At 47.6% G+C, this 19786-nt stretch overlaps 1 protein-coding gene across 2 annotated transcripts in view; it reads left to right on the forward strand.

Moving 5' to 3' along the window:
* The first annotated feature begins 8049 nt into the window (after window positions 1-8049).
* The window catches only part of ST6GAL1 (ST6 beta-galactoside alpha-2,6-sialyltransferase 1), a 118062-nt gene continuing 106325 nt past the window's right edge, over window positions 8050-19786 (forward strand). For both annotated transcript variants that reach the window (XM_080809686.1, XM_080809687.1), the window contains exon 1: window positions 8050-8138. The gene's annotated coding sequence lies outside the window, so the exon portion shown is untranslated. The remainder of the gene's footprint in view (window positions 8139-19786) is intronic.

Genomic DNA, 19786 nt, shown 5'->3' on the forward strand with positions numbered 1-19786 from the left:
TGTAACAGTCAGAAGATGTAGCCTCTAGTCCAGATTTGGCCACTTTTTAGCTAGGTAATCTTTGTCAGGCCATTTGAGTCTCTAGGCCTCAGTTGATTTACCTGCAAAATAGAGATCAACCGAAAGATGTATAGCCAAGCACCTTGGGACCCGTTAAGTGAGGAACACATTTTAAAGGGGATAGATTAAAATCAAGCATCTACACTGTGCCCCTTCCTTCTTAACCCAGCCATTAACTGAGGCCCAGATTCTACAAATAAAAATCTCTCCCATATAGTTAGTTCCCTCTGAATGCGGACTTAGGAAGTGTGCTTCTGTTTTGGGCCAGGAAGTGAGTCTCCTACTCTCCACCCTTTCTGTGAGTTTGAGAAAGGCCTCACAGAGGAACTGGCCAAAGAGGGGTGACAGATGGAATCCTTGCTCCCTGAGATTACAGTTCATTTGCTAGGACCCCAAGCTGATTTGATACAACCCTTTAACTACAATGGTATATATTTAACACAGGTGCCTGTACGCCCCCTCTTCCAAACCCTCAGGGACACATATAAATCTTCGGCCTCAGTGGGCCTGCCCTGGTGTCCCTCACTTCTGGATGGAGTCACTCTGAAGCCATCAGGTCATGACTCTGCCGTGCTCTGAGCCATTTCGGTTGAGAGGTACAGGCTGTTACTCTCATTATAGACCACCTGCTTGCTAATTGAACTTGACAGTTGAGCTCTCTATGTTATCAGCAAAGGAAGGCTGTAATGGGTCATGTGGCATTGTTCGGAGGCTACTTCCTGCCCTGAGCTTTGTCAGTGCTCCTCCAATGCCTGATTGTGGACACACTTGGACCTTAGCAGAATTGGTTATGGATGAATTAAATCTCCAATGCCCACCCTGACTTCTGGCAGGATGAAGCTGCCACTGTCCTCTCAGGTTTCTCCTAGGAAGCCCCCGACGGTTTTGTGTTGTACCCTACACGAGGAGGGGCTGGAAAGCTCATGCAGCTTTCTGGGAGACATTTGACCTTTAGGAGCTATGCCAGTGATGGGGAAATGTGGTTCTTTCCAAAGAGTATTGTCCAGCTGTTGGTGGCCCATTAATTATTGGTGATGATGGTCACCAACAACGTGGCTGAGGCTGCAGCCATGTCTGAGGCCTTGGCAGAGGGTCCCTCACTCAGGGTGATGCTGGGAGAGAAGGCTCCTCTGGGTATGGAGTACAGCTGGTGGCTTTTTATCCTGTTGGAGGAACTTCTCTGGGACAAGTTAGAAAGAGCCTTAGGTGAAATCTTGTAGACTCATCTGCCAATCCTGCCATCGTCAACACTGCCTAGGGACCATGCTAACAACTACAGATACCCAAGCTCTGACCCCCTGAACCACTGAAATGTTTAGGGGGGGATAACAGAATTTATATTTTAAATGATTTCTGCGTGTGATTTAAAAGATCCCTTTGGTTGGGAAACAACTAATTTGTCCAAGTGGCCTCATTTCACAGACTAGCAAAGGGGAAGTACTTGATCTGATTTCTGCAATCTGAATTGCGAATGCCGGGGGTAGAATTCAGGCCTGCTGACTCAGAGACGGGGGCACTCTGTGTTGTGTACCTTGTCTCATGAAACGTCAGTTCTTTGCGGAGAAGCTGGTGAAGCCCAGTAAGCAAGGACATGATCCTTTGAATGTCTAACCCACCAGAATTCAACCCTGGCTGTTGGCTTGCTGTAATTCATCAGATGCCTTGGTTAAGAATCCAGCTTCACTGCTGATTCCTTGTGTGACCTTGTGTGACCTTCTCCTTGTGGAGAAGTCATTACTTCTTTGTTTCCTCAACTATAAAGTATGGACAATAAAATTGATCCTCTCGACCTAATGGGTGGCTGCAAGTGTTCCATGATGGAATGTTTGGAAAGTACTTTACATAGCGCCTGTTCAGTAACTATCAGTTATTTGTTTTTTGAGCCTTTTCCATGTGCCAGACACTATATGAAAAGCTTCGTGAATGTCATCTCTGGGGGTCACAACACTTCTGAGAAACAGGCATTTTTAAAAAAGATTTTATTTATTTGAGAGAGAGTGAGAATGAGAGAGAGAGAGAGTACATGAGTGGGGTGAGGGGTAGAGGAAGATGCAGGCTCCCCGCTGAGCCAGGAGCCCAATGTGGGGTTTGATCCCAGGACCCTGGGATCATGACCTGAGCTGAAGGCAGATGCTTAACTGACTGAGCCACCCAGGTGCCCCAAGAAAAAGGCATTCTTGATCCAGCCTTCTCAATGAGGGCGTGAAGGGAGGACTGGCTGAGTTTGTACTTTCTGCTGTATTGGTCATTTGAAATGAGGTATTTTGTAATCCCTGTCCACATAGGTGATAACATAGAAATACGTCACGGTGAAAGTTTAGTCCTGGACATAACAGCTGTGACATTTTTGTAACTGGCCGAAGGTCTTGGAGAGATCGGCCTGTCTCTTGTTCGTCTTGGTGTCTCCTGTTCCTTTCGGTGCTTCCTGACTTGGCCTAAACCCATTCTGGCCCACAGAGCTCAACAAATATCTGCCACATAGAATTAAATGTCATCTCTTCAAGTTGATTGGATGTCTCCTTCCAAGGTAAGTTTTTCTCCTGGGTCATTTATCCTGAATTTCTGAATTCTTAATACCTTATCTTGGCACTCAAATGTTTTCACAGCAGAGTCTCAATCTACCTTTCCTCCCCTGATGCATGCAGTCAATGGTTTATAGGTCTATTTATGATAGTGGAAGAATTGAAAGCAACCTTAATGTCTACCTGTAGAACAGTTGAATAATTTATGATGCAACCACATACACCATATATTGCTAATAGCTACTACTTAGTGCTTACCATGACATCTATTATTCTAAGCACTTTTCATGTAATTAACTCATTTCGTCTTTAGAACACTTTGCGATGTAGATACTACTATCCTCATTTTATAGTTTGGGAGATGGAGACAGAGTGGTTAATTAACTTGTTTGAGGTCACACAACTAGGATGGGGCAGAATCAGGATTCAAACCCAGGCAGCCTGACTCCAGTAAGTACTCTTAGTCCCTAAATGGTCTCTTGTACAGCCAACAAATGGTACAATACACCACTAGCAACTTGACTAAGAATGTTTGCTTTGCATCTAATAAGGGCTGACGTGAATGAATAAATTTATTATGACATACATATAGGAAATGTTTATGTTATACTCTCCATGGAGGGGGGAAACCTGGATATCACTTATATAGATGATGATCTCGACCATGGGAAGTTGCAGAAAATATATAGCAAATAACTAGAAGAAAATAGGCCAAAAGGTTAATTCTGCCTATGGCTGATGGGCTGACAATATTTCCCCCTTGCTTTTTTAGAACTCTCTGATTTCTCTAAATTTCCTGAAGCAAACTTGATCTGTAAATTTAGAAAACAACTATTAACAATAGCTTCTTTAAAACATGAGACCCTACAGAGGCAGGTTTGGGAGACATCACCAACAGGCATCAGATAATGATTCTTTTCCCCCCAAAACATTTGCTGATTTCAGAGACCTGATTTGTTGATTTCACTGCCTCACACAGGCTCTTGCACAAAGCCTGACCATTACCATATTCTTCTGAAGGTCATCCTCAGGTAATAAACACACAAGTTTTATTTGGTTACTTTGGTTACTGATAGAAGTCCACTTTGGTTACTGATAGAAGTCCCTTGAGAGAAGCCAATTTCCTGGATCTTTTTGAGGGAATTTATTATAAGCGTCTTTGATTTCTGAGCCTTTTTGCCTCTGCACTTCCTTCCATTGCTAGTGAATGTCATTTCCTGGGCATAGCTTCTGAGTCCTGCCCTGGGGCTCCAGGGCGGCAGTTCAAGCAGACTGCCGCCTGTGAAGTGTTACTGACAGTCTGATGCTCCCTTCTAGGCTTTTGCAGTCCTGGGCCATAGGTGGTACGAAGGAAAGAGGCCTTGGTTTCAGGGCATGGCTCAACACTCACTGATGGACTTTAGGCAACTTGCTTTACTTCTGAGCCTCAGTTTTCTCGTCTGTAAATGGGGATAATAAGGAGCCATACCCACCTCACAGGCTTTTGTGCGTCTGCAAAGGGCTCAAGTGGAATAATGTATTTGTAAGCCATTCATAAAGATCTATATTCATGTGCATTGTCTTTATTTATTTATTTATTTCTGCATCTTCCCACTCTTTTTCTCACACCTTTTGTTGTCATGGAGAGAGGCTAGTTCAAGTTCAGGGAGACCTCTAGAAGGAAGGACTTGGGAGGGGGGAAGGAGCTGGAGGAGCATCACGGGAGGGTGAAGGAGGCTGAGGAGGCAGGTGGAGAAATGTGAGAAGGTGATGTCAGAAGTAGAACATCAGAGAAAGGGATGTTGTAAGCAGATATCTAGGAAGCCCTGCATCTTGATGTTTGATGTGACCCCATTTTGTCTCCTTAAGAAACCAGCAGGAAAGATCTCTCGCTTTTTCATGGTCTTGGAATGAGATTGTAGCCGTCTCCTTGCCTCCCTTACATTAATGTCATGCTAAGATTGGCCTTAAGGCAAGAACAGGAGGGTAGCCTAAGAAGACTTAGGTACACCAGGGTTCTAGAATGATAACCCCTCCTCCAAGTGAGGATTAAAAGAGAACATGCACATAGATTGCCTTGCACACAGGAGAGGTTCAGTACATGGCAATTATTACTATTATGAACCAAAGATACTTGGCTAAAACATAAATGATTTGAGAATTAAGACTTGGTTTCTCCTTGTGTCTCCTAGGACAGGACTGGACACTGAAGCTGATTGGGCAAAGCACAGTCGAATGACACTTGTGCCCACACTATATGTCCATTTCTCCCACCATGCCTGCTTACACTATACCCATATCGCACTCTGAGGTCTTGGGGCTGTACTCCTTGCTGTACTAGGCATGGTCCGGCCAACCAGTTCCCTGTCCTGTGGCTGTGGTCCTCCCGTGAGGCCTGTCTCTGGTGTCCAACGTCTGCCCCCTAGTGTTGTTCTCCTAGAGAAGCTGTGATTCTATTTCTATTTTCTGACTTGGGTTCCATAGACTTAGCTGTGTATAGGTATCTTTATCCTTGAAGCTGAGAGCAGTGAGGCCCAAGTTAGGGGTGCGGACAGAGCCTAGGGCTGTTCCTTTAACCCTGAGCCCACTCTTACATTGGACAATGGGTGCTGAAGGTGTGCAGAGAAGAACCTTGGGGGCTGTCGAAGGTTCTATGTGAACATCTAGAGTGGGATGAGGAAGAAGGGTTTGCGAGGATATTTTCAATGGCCTGTGCTTTCTTTATTCCCTACAAGACTGTGTAATAACACGACCTCCGATTCAAGAGTGCTATGAAAGTACTGTCTGTGCGTGGATTGTTGCAAATGGACATCATAAAGTAGCGCATTATTTGTACGAGCGAGTAAACTGCCTAAAATGATGACAAGAAAGGCACATGAAGGGTGGGGTGCTGGAGATAGTGTCCAGAGGGAAATTAGATATCTGTACTTCAAAGAAAATTAGGCTGTCAAGGCAGGGGCCCCAGAGACAATGGGTGGGGAAGCCTCCTCAACAGGCTGGGGAGGACAGGCCTCCTGTCTCTCACTTATAGGTCAGAAAGCCCCAACTGCAACTTTGGAGCCCCCAAAGGGAAGGGCTCCACAGCTGCTCTCACCCTGGACATCTTCCCTACCTGCCCACTCATCTGCCTCAGCCCCAGAAACTTCTTGGGCTTTTCTTATCATCTCTGGTCATCGGGTGCCTGTAGGAACCCAGAGTGAGCCTCTTCCTTTGTTTTCTCCAAAATTTGGCTGTATTTCTCCTTATAAAGAGTACTGTGGAATGGAGACTGGAGTACCTTCTAGAAAAGCCTCTCCTCTGTTTCTTGTTCTTCATTTTTGTGTTTTTTAAGTTCACTTATTTACTTTTAGTAATCTCTATGCTCTATACTCGTGGGGCTTGAACTCATCACCCCCAGATCAAGAGTCCCATGCTCTTTTGACTGAGTCCCCTTGTTCTTGGTTCCTAAGTAGTGTTGACACAAAAGTGATTGGGAGGGAGGAAATGATTAAGTCTTTCCATTAATGTGGAAGAGGGCTCAAATTCTAGCTCTTCCATTTTTCTTGGTGATTTCAACTTTCTCCTCCATACAGTGGGGCTAAGGCCATCTTATGACCAGGAGGGACAATAGGATAAGGCAAAGCACTTTTGGTCCCCAAATGATAGGTGTTATTTGCATGTCTCTTTTTCATTCCTGCTGTCATTGCCTCAGTTCCTATTATATTTCCATGGATGGCAGCTTGCAAGCTGGTCTCTATGCTCTATGCTCACAGTCTCTGCTCCTGCCATCCATTTTCCAGTAAGCTGTCAGAAAAATGAGTATCAAACACAAGGAGGCATGCCATGCCCCTGCATAAAATCTTTTAAGAGTTTCCCATTTTCCAAGAATAAATTCTGAAATCTTCAATATGGCATCGTCCCAGAAACAGTCTTACGAATTTGCCTGCTTCCACTCTTTCACACATACATTTTACTGTTATAAGCACCTTCTATATGCCAGATACTAAGCTAAGGGCTTCATAGAGATTGTTTCACATAATCCTGAAAACAACACTGTCATTAATATCTCCGCCATACAGAAGAGGAAAGAGGGTCAAAGAAACTCATAGGGGTTGAGGAACTCAAACCAATACACAGCTAGTTGGTCAGAGAGGTTTGAATTCACTCTGCTTGGCCCCCCCAGCCAACTGGAGCTCTTTGAACTGAGCAGTAATGCTCCCTCAGGAGTTGGGAAGGGCCAGAGGTGTAGCAGGAGGTCCAGGATCTGGGAAGGGAGGAAGCAGTATTTGGAAGAAAGGTGATGGAGTTGAGATGAGGATGTGAGCGCCCTTTCTCAAGTGGGTTGTGGGGCGTGGTCACCTCAATTTGGAGATAGAGTTCTGTGTCTGGGCTTCAAGCACTAGTTGCGTTTCTCCCCATTGTGTCCCCAGAGGACCCAGACTACCTTCCACTCTGCCATTCCCTCTAAGCACAGAGCCTGGTGCCAAGTGGGTGATCAAAATACATTTGGGAGATAATTATTGCTATTGGCAGTCACATCTTGTCTTTGGGGACTGGGGTGGGAGTCCAAGGCTGCTTCTGGCCCTCCTGTAGGGTGGTTTTCTGTCTAAGTGGCCATTGGGGCCTATATCCCAAGTATACAGCTGTGTTTCTTGCTTAACCTGCAGTTTTCTCTCGCCTCCCCATAGAAATCCCAGATCAGCTTCGGTGAATGGAAGGAGCCCCGCTCCTACACCAGCCCCCCTCAGGCCTCCCTCTCCCCTCCTGCCCCCCCCCCCCCAGCCTGCAGATAGCTCAGGCCCACACTCCCCTTTTGTATTTTCGGGGTTCGAAAGCACTTAGTGCGCGCCCCGCCTGCAGTTGGGAGGTTCTTGTCAAACCCCGTGAAGGAGATTATGTGTTTTCATATTCTACATAAGAATAGTTCAGAGAGGTTAATTGACTTCCTCAGGGTCACGCAGCCAGTGGTAGCAGAGCTAGGATTTATAGTTCCCGCTTGAAAAGCCCGAGAGAGCGTCGGCTTAACCCTCTGGGACCTGCGGACTGGGGAGGTGAGCCAGGATTTGGGGACCCCGGCCCAGCCGCGTCGCCCCAACCCCCTGTTCCTCCGTCCGGCCTCCTCAGCGGGAGGCAGGGTCCCAGCATCCCGCGGTGCGCTCACCCGGCACCCCTCATCCGGAGACCCGCTTACTAGCGACCCCCCGGAGGGCCACGCCAGGGGGTTTGGGGCGCCATGTGACGGGGGACCCACCCCGTCGGCCCGACTATTTGCATAACGGAGACCGTCGCTTCCCCCGCCCCTCTGCCGCGCTCTTCTCCCTTCCTTCGCCGTCCCCTCCACCCTCCTGCCCCGGTCCCCCACTGTCCCTGGCGAACCCTCCTGCCGGGATCTGGCGCCGGGCTCCCAGCGGCCGGGCTCCCCTGCGGTAGCGGGGAGCGGAGTCGGGCGACACCTGGGGGGAGGGGAGTGCGGGGCAGGGCAGGGCTGGGGAAGACGCCTGGGGCACTGCCCGGCGCTAACAAAGGGAGCGGCTGCCGGCCCGCGAGGGCGCGGAGCGGGCGGAGCAGCCGCAGCCCGGGCGGCCGAGCGCGCAGCGAGTGAGTAGGGGTGAGCAGGGCGGCGGCGCTGCCGGGGGCCCGGGCGGAGGGGCGCGGGAGCGGCGCGGGAGGGGCGCGGGGCGGCGGGGCGCGCGGAGCCGGTGCCCGGCGCCGCCTCAGCCTTCTCGCCTGCGGGCCGGTCACCGTTTGGGCCGGGGTGTCTGCGCGTTGGTCCTGGCCCAGGGACCGCCCTGGCTTTCCCCCCGGGCTCCGCGAGCCTGCGGACCCACAACAAACCCACGTGCGCTCGGCCCCCGGGAGCCCCGCTTTCTCCCCCGCACGGTCGGTAAGGTGTGGGACGCCTGGCGGACTCCGGGGTCCTGCGTCCCCACCGCTGGATCTGCAGACCGGGAAACTGAGGCCTGCGGCGGGGGTGGGGGCTGAGGCACCATAACAAACGCACGTGCGCTCTGCCCCGGGATCCCCGTGCCTCGCGGGCCGTGGAAGGGCCGCCCTGCGGCACCGGGCCATTGTCTCCAGCCGCGGGGGAGGGAGCGGCGCTCGGGGCGCCCCTGGCCGGAGGAGGACGACAGAGACGTTGAAAAGGTACCTCTTGGCCGTCGTACCAAACTGCCAGGCTGCAGAAGGGGGAAACGAAACGCGAAAGCAGTTACAGAAAGCTTACCCCAGGCCAAGAGCCTGTCCCCGGCCGTGGTGCGCTACTTGATGGGACCAGGACAGCCCCTCACTTCCACCGCACGTCTTAAAGACCTGGGCTGAATGAAGGGTCCGTGGGTTATCCTCCCCAAAAAGCCTGTGCCTAGCGCACCATTGTCCCTGCACTCTGGCGACCGCCCCTGCCGGGAGATCGCGAGCGCCTCCCCAGCCTGCAGAAAGAACCGTCCAATTTAAACAGCGCCCGGCGCGGTCTCGGTCTTCTTGGCCTTTTGCTTGCACTGTGCCTTGTAGGTCCTTCTCTTGCGTCTAGCCGGCCCGGGTTGTCACTGGCCCCTTTTGGCTTGGGGCTCGTTACATTTGTTTACAAGCAAGTCTAGCCAAAGCCTCCTGTTCTGAGGAGGGACGGTCTATCTTCAGTTCTATCAGTTTGGGAGAAATTCTGAGGTCCAGATAGGAGAGCACTCTCGTTTGTTTTGCTTTTTCTTTGCTTTCATATGCCCTGCTCAGCTTGGCAGATTCTAGTTAATCAGACCTGTTCCGGCAGTGGTGACGTGGGTGGGAGGGTGGATTGGCCCCACAGGTGATGGTGTGGGGGCAGACAAGCCCCTCAGGTTGTGAGAGTGGGTGGTTGGTATGCGCGGGAATGGAGGCACTGCCCTCAGAGTGTGCCCGCTGAGCCATCCTGTTGCCAGGACCCGTGGCAATTAAACCTGTTCCTGGGGAGAACTGGAGGGCTTTTAGCCCTAAACCACCGCTCCTGAGGATCCAGAAGGGGATCTAGTGAATCCTCTTATTTTACAAGCAGGAAACGGAGTCCTGAAAGGTGCAGCCACTTGTCCGAGTTGAAACCGAGTTGAAACCAAGTGAAATCGGAAAGAGAGAGCACTGGAGGAGGGGCCTCCCAACTCCCACACTGCCCCCAGGCCTTGCCAGGAACCAGAAGCAAAACCAGGATTCTGGGGTTGGTGTAAAAGTCAGCAGCCATAGGCACAACAGAGTTAAACAAAGAAAGTAATTCAGATTGAAAGCTGTACTCTTCCATTATCCCTTTCAAGAGTTCTTTATTCATTTGAGAAAAGATAGATTTAGTAATCCTTGACTCTTCTCCTAGCCTTTTCCTAAGCTTAGTTATTTCTCTCCTCACTGCCCCTTTCCCCTCAGATTGGAATAGGGCCAGCTGTGGAGACTTAGATGTTTTGCCTCTCATCCCTGTGCCAGGAGGCCTTTGTTTGGGCCTAAGCATTGGGCTGTTGACATCAGCCCCGCAGGGAAGAAAGTGTCTCTAAGCGGGCTACTCCTGAGCCACTTGTGGGAGAACAAAGCATTGTTTTCATTGATTTTATTTAATTAAATTCTTTTTGAGAGTTCCGCGGAAGTAGCTGCCTATTTTTATATTTGGCAGAGGAAAAGTTGGAAAACCAAAAAAACACTTCAGGTCTGGGTTTCCCCAAAGTGAATGTGCTGTTTTGTCCTGTCCCTGTTAATCTCCTGGCTACACTTGTTTCTTTTCTTAGGGGTTCTAGACTAGTGGAGTGTAGTTTTCTTATCAGGATGCTCACCTTATAAGGAACTTCAGAAATCTCCCAGTCAGACCCTTTTCTTTTCCAAGTGGGAAAACTGATGCCCAGAGAGGAGAAATCTCCCGACCCAGGACACGCAGTCAGATGTCTGCTTTTAGTGTCTCTTTTTGCGTAAAAGGGCTGTTGTTGATACCCCAGAGTAAAGTCAAAGTTATGATGGTTGTTATAACAACACCCTTTAAGTCAGAGAATGAATTCCTTAAGGACTTAAATAGGTGTTGGTTATTAAACAAAGCCGTGGATCCCAGTGGTCGCTATGGTAAGGAGTATTACAGTCATCATCAGGGATCAGTTTTCCTTAGTGTTTACTGAATGGTTTCCTTTCCCCTTGTTCTGACCTCCTCCCTGTTCCCCTGTCTCTTGCTTGCTTGTCCAGTAGGGAGCTGCTCTGAGTATCTCATAAAGCAAAAGGCAGCAAGAAGCCAGAAGACAGAGACCTCACTTAGCTTTTTGTGCTGCTTACCTTCCTGGGCTGCAGTTTCCTCCCTTGTGGAGTGAAAGTTCTTCCTGCCCAGTCTCTGCACAGGCTGTACTAGTGGGATGGAAGAGGCTTAGGCCTTGGAATCAGAGGAATGGGTTGGAGTCAACCCTTCTCTCCTGTGTTCCTTGAGGATATGGTTGTATAATGTGAGGGGAAGGATGGGTATGTGTCTCCTGGATTTGTTTTGGGTATCAAGTCATGTGACATGCTTATGACTGCTCAGACCTCTTGGCAGGCTTGGGTGCTCACCAGCTTTTTAAGTGGTAGAGAGTGTTGGTGGGACAGTAACCCCAGAGAGTAAGCCCTCTGCTCAAACTAGGAGATCCTCTCCAGTTAGCAAAGACGTGTGAATGTCTGCCAAATTGTAAAGGGGGCCTTGGGTAGTTGTGAAGTATGTGTGATTCTAAGGTAAATAAACCTAGCAAGAAACAAATGAAATGCAAAACCATAACGTTCATACCCAAGTTGTGCAATCGGAAGTGATTCCATTCATTCGTCTCATATTCACTGAGGAGCAGGCAGGCTCAGGGTGGGGTCCCAGGCTGACCTGGAGTTACAGAGAAGCAGATCCATTGTTCGCTCTATCACCCTTGCTCAGAACACATTTGGATCTCCCTTTGGAAATTGTCCTCAGATACCCACAGAAAATAGATTTAATTTATCTCAGTACTAACCTGCATGGGGTGGAGGGTTCCCCTTTTCTTCATGAGTCAAACTAAGAGCAGGGAGTAAATGAGCCAGTGGAAGAGGGAAGGCTTCAAAGAGAATGTAGCTCTCTACTGTTGTGAGGATGTGGTTGCATTAAAAAATGACAGGAATAGTTCATTGATGAAATACACACTAATCTGGAACATTGGAATATGGAGAATTTGCTTAGACCCAGTATCAGTGATTTGTTCAGTAAATATTGAATTGGGGAAAAACACCTTTTTCTTGCTTGTATGCATGTATACTGAAATGACATGATGACATTCTGGTTCCAATAGATGGACTTTTTATAGTCTTATCTGTAACAATAATGTAGTAAGCAATGCAGTTTCAAAGTCATTACTAGGGTCATGGGTAGGGTTCAGGGTACCCTTCCGAATCCATTTGGTGATTTAAATTTTATTTATTGTTCTGATTATAAAAATCAAGTATGCCCATTGAGGATAATTGGGAAAGTACAAAAAAGTGTAGAGAAACAGAAAAAGATTTCATCATTCAAAGGTAACCACTGTTAACATTTGGCAGTCCCCCCCCTTTTTAAAAAAAATATTTTATTTATTTATTTGACAGACAGAGATCACAGGTAGGCAGAGAGGCAGGCAGAGAGAGAGGAAGGGAAGCAGACTTCCTGCTGAGCAGAGAGCCAGATTTGGGGCTCGATCCCAGGAGCCTGGGATCATGACCTGAGCCAAAGGCAGAGGCTTAACCCACTGAGCCACCCAGGCGCCCCATCCCCCGCTTTGTAAAAAATTTTTTAAAATGGATTTATTTTCTCTAAATGGTTGAAATCGGGGCACCTGGGTGGCTCAGTGGGTTAAAGCTTCTGCTTTCAGCTCAGGTCATGATCTCAGGGTCTTGGGATCGATCCCCACGTCGGGCTCTCTGCTCGGTGGGGAGCCTGCTTCCCCCCCTCTCTCTGCCGGCCTCTCTGCCTACTTGTGATCTCTCTCTGTCAAATAAATAAATAAATAAAAATCTAAAAAAAAAAAAAAAGGTTGAAATCCTGGTGTATGTGCAGTTATCTCTTGCCTTTCTTGTTTGACCCTCAGATAAACATGTCATGGTTTACGTCAGCATTACGGCTGCGTCTTTCATTCATCACCCATATCAGCAGTTCAGCATGTCTGAGGTCACGTGGCCCATGAGAGCTGATCACTTCAGTGATATTTCAGCAAGGGCCTGTAGAGGAAGGAGCCTCCAGCATCCTCCCCCTAGCCCAAACTGTCTCAACCATTCAAACTCCAGCTATTTATTTTTTTATTTTTTATTTTTAAGAGAGAGAGAGCGAGTGCGACCACGCATGCGTGAGGGTGGAGGGGCAGATGAAGAGGGTGCCAGAGATGCTTAAGCAGACTCCAGGCCTAGCCCGGAGCCCGACACAGAGCTCCCTCTCAAGACCCTGAGATCATGACCTGAGCTGAAACCAAGAGTCTGGTGCTTAACCGACTGAGCCACCCAGGTGCCCTGAACTCTAGCCATTTTTATGTAATTTTTCATTTGAGGAAAAGTTTACTAAGGTGGAGGGGAGGGGCCCTGCGTATGACCTTGGGTTCTAGTCCTGCTCTCGTGACTTTCAACAACTTGAACAGTTTCTGTAGGTATCAAATAAGCAGCTCCATGGTCATTTACTAATTTAGTCCTCACATATTTGAGTGCCCACTCTGAACCAAAGATGTGTGAGAAGAGGTCAGCTTTAAAGAAACTCGCCGTCTAGTGGAGGAGACTGGGGAACAAGAGACTGGTACAGGGTGCTGTGGGAGCACAGCGTAAGGGCAAGCACCCAAAACTGGAGCATTGGGAAGGCTTCTGGGATACAGCATAGCCCAACCACTTCTAATATGCCCTATGGTAATTGATGCTGTGATTAACATATTTGCAAATACATCTCTGTCTATATTCTAAGCTAGTTTCCATAGGATAGAATCCTAAGGTTAAAATGATTGGGTCACATTTTAAAGAATATGATCATTTAAAAACTTCATAGGAGTGCCTGGGTGGCTCAGTCGGTTAAGCATCTGCCTTCAGCTCAGGTCATGATCTCAGGGTTCTGGGATCAAAAGAGCCCTGTGCCAGGCTCCCCACTCAGTGGGAATGCTCTCTGCCCTGCCCCCTCTAGTACTCTCTCTCTCAAATAAATAAATAAAATCTAAAAAAAACCCAAACCAAAATAAACAAAAACCCCTTACAGATTTAGTCCCAATTATGTATAAAGTCTTAAAGTACTGAAGTATTACATATTGTGGGAGCAGTAGAAATTAAGAGCCTAAGTAATTCAGGATTTGATTTGTTTTTGCTGAGCCATAATTGACATACAACATTATATTAGTTTCAGGTGTACAACTTAGTGATTTGACATTTGTGTATATTGTGAAATGATCACCACAATATGTCTAGTTAAGGGGTGCCTGGGTGGCTAAGTGGGTTAAGCACCCGACTCTTGGTTTTGGCTCAGGTCGTGATCTTTGGGTTGTGAGATGGAGCCCCACATCAGGCTCTGTGCTAGGTGTGGAGTCTGATTGTCTTGCTCCCTCTGCTTCTCCCTCTGCACGTGCTCTCTTTCTCACAAATAAATTTTAAAAAAGTCTTGAAAAAATAATCTGTCACCATATATAGTTACAGAACTTTTTCTTGTGATGAAGGATTTGAATTCTTGCTCATCCTTTATCATGAGTAGAGATCTGGACAAACTATTTTAAGCTCATTGAACTTTAGTTTCCTTTTCTATAAAATGGGCAGCACGGACAGCCCTTACTTCCCTGGGCCATTGTAAATATTAAATGGAACAGAGCTAAAGGGTCTAGTACATTGACAGGTATACAGGTAACCCTCAGTAACTGAAGGCTATTATTGTTCTAATTACAATATTTCACAATCTGCAGAAACTTTGGCCCTAGTATTTTTTCTTAACATGATAGCAGGCCATTGTGTGGCTTTCTGTGCTGAGGAAAGCAGAAAGTTCATTAAAATGAAATAGCCTACCAGGTGACAAATTGAGAGGGAAGTGGTCCACTTGCATGATGCATTATTAAAAAAGCCTTCTTCCTCTTCTTCTTCCCCTTCTCTTCTTCTTCTCTTCTTCTTTTTTAAAGCAGGCTCCATGCCCAATGTGGAGCCCACTGTGGGGTTTGAACTCACGACTCAGATCAAGCCCTGAGCTGAGATCAAGAGTCAGATGCTTAACTGACTAAACCCCCAAAAACCTCTTCTTAAGGACAATTTCAAAGATGCAGAAGTAGAAAGAGTAGTGTAATGAACCCCTGTAAATAATCACTTATCTTCAAAAATTATCAAAATTCATAGCTGATCTGTAGCCCCACAGTCTGGCCCAGTGAACTTGGAAGCACATCCCAGACATCTTAACAGCATGATGCATATCTGAGACATTGAGTGGTCCTGCCCTTGGACCCTGTCTTTGGTGTCACTGTTATGAGACTGTGTGTGTGTGTGTGTGTGTGTGTGTGTGTGTGACAGAGGGAGAGAGAGAGAGTGACAGCTGGCGAACTTCTTAAGTCTTACTACTCAGGTGAGGAGGCTTTGCTGCCTCCCAAACTGACAGCATAGAAGGAGCCCCGAATTTAGAGTCAGGAGCCCCTAATTTTGCAGAATGTCCCCCGCCCATTACCAGTTGTATGCTTTTGAGCACATTTATAACCGTTTGGCAAGTACTGCATGAGGTCATCTGTGCGATAACCCAAGCAGCTCGATGGTAGGTGGACCCAAGTCAGACTGGACTCCAGCCTTCCCTTCCTGAGAGGCAGAGTTTCCATATGGAGTCAAGGTCACAGATGCCGGCCCCACCACCCGGGATGCTTTCAGGGATGCCAGTCTTGTTCTGAGACTGTGCTGCTTGCCCAGATGAACCCCCGGCCCACAGAGCACCCCATGCCCCTGATTCTCGCCTTGTCCCCTCTCACTTAGCCTTTCCCTCTGATTTATCGATGAGGGCAGGAGGCCCCAAGGAGGGAGGGCCATCCAGCTGTGCCTGTATGACAGGCCCCGAGGCTGAGACCCCCTTTCCGTCCCGGCTCCATGAGCTTGGTTTCTTCTCTCTGGCTCTTCACCCAAGCAGGAATTTCTAACTCAACCAAAAGAAGGAAGTTGATTTGTTTTAATAACTTAGTTGAAGCCCTCTCTTTAATCCCCTGGGGGTCCCATTATGCCAGCACTCTGCCTGGGCTGTGACTGTGGTCTCCGGCTGTTGCTAGCAAGCTGTGTGTTAGGCAAGAGGTAGGCCACCCTGGGCACCCCGCCTCAGGGACCCGACTCTGAGTTCTCCAGGCCCCTTCCAGCTCTGAGGCGACCAGTGACAAAGGGGCAAATGTAAACCTAAGGTCAGGAGGCTTCTTCATACACTGTAGTAAATGAAATCTGATTTGGTATTCAAACAGGATTAAAAACGAACCACCTCACTTTTTGCCATTTTCCCTGATCCCACTTCTCCCTGAAGTGACTATCTTTGCTCTTCACGGGTACTTCAGCCCCTTTGGTATATATGTTTATGTGTGTATTCGTGGTTATATGCAGATAACATTTTTTAAGAAATCAGTAAATAGGGGCACCTGGGCCTCTCGGTGGATTAAGCTGCTGCCTTTGGCTCCCGTCATGCTCCTGAGATCAAGCCCTGCATGGGCTCCCTGCTCAGTGGAGAGTCGGCTTCTCCCTCTCCCTCCGCCTGCCACTCCCCGACTTGTGCTCGCTCTCTCACACAGGATCTTTGCCTCTCTCTCTCCAAAAAATAAATAGAAGTTTAAAAAAAAATAAAAAACCAAAAACTCCGTAAATAGATTTCATTATAACTACCACTTTACAAACCTGCCTTTTTCACTTTACTATACAAATTGGAGATCTTTTCCTATCGGTATGTACAGATATTTTTCTCATAGTTGCATTACACTCTATATTTTGATGTTTACTTAATCATAAATATGTTCCATAAAAATATATTTCTAAGTGTATTTAGATCCTTGACATGTGGAACAATGGTTGTAAATGTCAGTGGCTAAATGAAGCCAATCCATTAAGCTCTGGGAAGGGTGGCGAGGGAACGGACGGGCACAGGGACACTGAGAACCACACCCTGGAAAGCTAGAATGAAGGGCCCCTGGGAAATTACTAAGAGGCTGACTGTTTGGACGGGGTTATTTTTGGAGATAGCCTCCCGGCTTGGGTGCCTTAGGCTGCAAGGGAAGACACAGAGCTGCGTCATCACCTTCTCCTCCTTGCACTGACCCTGGCACTGCCAAGTTTGTTTTTGTTCCCAGGGCCTGAGATACTCAGGGGGAGGTCTGGACCTGGAGGGAGAGGGATGAAGGAGGGAGAAGGCAAGGGGAGGAGTATTTGATATCAGGCTTGGAGGATGAAGTGCCCCAGTGCTACTTGGCTCTGTCTTCCTGATCAGACCCATCTGGAGGGTTCTGTTTCCCTGGCTCTGAAATAATACAGATCATGGTAAAATGCAGCACACCCAGAGATGGGCTGCTTGGAAGACAGAGGTTTAGGCCACTGTATTGGAGATGGGATGAATGTGGAAACTGGGCTTTCTAGCGGGCAGGAGATAAGAAGAGGCACCTCCTTCATGTGGAAAAAGGATCAGAGGCACACTGGGTGGCTGCTGTGGAGGGGAGAACCAGCATAGGTTGGGGGAGACGTGGTGGCATGGCAGATTAGGGAGTACTTACTCAGCAGAGCTGCCCAATGGTGGAACAAGCTATGTCACAGGGCAGTGAACTCCCTGTCAGGGGAGTATTCAAGCCAACGTTGCATGTGAACTTGTCTGCCATCAGAAGATTCCTGCTTTGCAGACCAGTTGACCTAAATGCCTGCGAAGAAGGCCCTTTCCAACCTTGGGTGTCTATGGCCACCATGGGGCGGGAAGCAGAACAAGGCAAAGTAGGACTGCGGGGTTGGGGCAAGTTATGGAGGACTGAGGATGTAACCAGAGCAGCTCTCACCTGCTTTGTAAAGGTGGAAAAAAATGGATGCTTTCAAAGGAGGCTTAACCATTGTTTCCCCTGGATCTTGGCAACCCTCCTCCTGTTCTGTCCTTGACTTCAGCCTGCATGACTTTATATTCATAAATTATTTCCACAGTAATAAATATATCACATACACTTTAGATGACCAGGAAATCTGGCAACCAGAAAAGAACTACATGTCCCAGGAGGATGATTGTAAGTTTTTTTTCATTACAGTCTTTCCAAATCTGCATCCATCTTCTGGTTTCCCTAGCACAGAGCTGACATGTCATTCAGCTTTAAATTTAGCAATACTCTGCCCTTTGCAACCTCTTGAAAGTCCTCTGGGCTTGAGTTGACAACACCCGCCATATTGAATGCTTGTCCCTTTCCCAAGAGGAAGAGCCTCTTGGACTTAAGTGTTAGTTCACGTTAGGCCACGTAGCAAGTTTACCGTTTTCAGGGCTTTTGCTGTGCTCCTAGCCTTGATGAGGCACTGCGTATGTTCTCTCATTTAGTTCTCATAGCCACACTGTGTGTGTGGGTATCATTAGCTCCATTTTGCAGATGAGAAAACTGAGCTTCAGAGTGAGATAGAGACTCACTCAAAGGTTCACTGCTGCTAAGGACTTAGGCTGGCATAGGACATAGCTTTTTCTCTGTGTTACATTACCGGTTTTTTTCACTGCTAAGAATTCTACGTCTTTTGAGTCTGAGAAATGGTTCATTCTTAGTTTCGCTGGAGGCTTGGCTGAATTTCTCCCTAGAGGTGCTGATGGAAGTTTTCTGTCTTTCCCCTGAGAACATATGAAGGAAAGAATTCATGGGAGAGTCATGTGTGGATAGCATTTGCTTATTCCCCTTTTTGGTAAGAGTTTGTGTCAAGCCTGGTTTGCCCTTTTTAAAAACTTTTTGCTTGCCCTTTAAAGCTACGAGATCCACCTGACTCATTATCTGGTTATGACTGGGCATAAACACACTGGTGGTGAGTGGGGCCACAGATTCTCAGTTACCGCTGCTTGGCCTTTAGCTCGTAAATGCGACTCAGAGGCATTGTGAAGGCCTTATCTTGCACCTGTGGTTCTAGGCTCTTAAACAGTTTCTTCTCTTTTGAAGTTTATTTGACATTAATTTATTCACCAAATATTTATCGAGTGCCTATTATGTGCTAGTCATTGTGCACAACATTAGGAATATTTACATAAAGAGCCCGTGTTGTAGATAGCGCACACACACACATTCAGTGTAATGAACAGGGCCTTGGAGGTCAGTGACTGACAGACTTCCTGTGTCACCCTCTCCCTCTTCTCAGAGTCCTTGCTTTGTTCATTCAAAAACTTCGAATGTGTGCCGTAACCTCTGTACAATGTGCACTTTTAGAACAGAGACCCAAACCGTCCCACAGTTCTGTTCTTCAGGAGCTTGGTTGAAGGAAGACATGAAGGTGTTAATTATAATATTGTATGATAAATATTATGAAGTGGGGAAGAAGGTATAGTGAGTCTGAGAAAGCTTTCTGGAGTAGGGGGCACCTAAGCTGTGTCTTGAAGGGCAGTGACCATTAACCTCCAGGGAAAGGGCATTTGAAGAAGGGGCTGAGAGAGCAAAGGTGTGGGGTGAAAAACGGCTCACTGGTTGTGGGGGGAACCACTAGTAGGTTGGTGATCCTGGAAAGGAGCTCATAAAGCAGAAAGTGGTGGGGATGGAGCTGGACCATTTCAGGCATTATCTATAATTTTCATAACTTCCCTATGTGGGCTCTGTACCATTATCTCCATTTAGTAGGTGAGGAATCAAAGGCTGAAGGAAGTTCAGCGACTTGCTCAAAGTCAGCCAGGGAATGAATTGAGGTGCTTGTACTTGAATGTAGGCCTAATCAGCTCCCACAACAGTACCCGCAGAGGCAGGTTGGGAAGGTCTGGCTTGCTGGTAAGGTGCTTGTTCCTTCCCTTTTGATCTTTGAAGGGTAATAATCCTGCTGAATCTTCTTCCTTCCACTGGCATCATGGTGTTTTCCAATGTAGTGAAATTGGAACTGGTGGGGCTGGTGTTGAAGGCTACCTCTGAGTATTGGTTCTAGGTTTTGCCCTGCTTTTTATTCAGAAAATCAGTACCCCAGAAGTCTTCAAGGAAAACCTTTATGTGCCTAACCATGTACGAAAAGGGAGATGAAGATTCACACCCTTTCTCAAAAGTTCCAGTTTCACTTAGTAGCCCAAGCATTACCTGTGAATGTTTAGTTCCAGTAAACCCCTGGGGACTGGAGAAGGAGCAGTCAGTCTGGGATGGGAGAGTCTGGAACAGGGG

The sequence above is a fragment of the Martes martes genome (assembly GCF_963455335.1).
Source record: "Martes martes genome assembly, chromosome: 1".
Classification (NCBI taxonomy): domain Eukaryota; kingdom Metazoa; phylum Chordata; class Mammalia; order Carnivora; family Mustelidae; genus Martes; species Martes martes.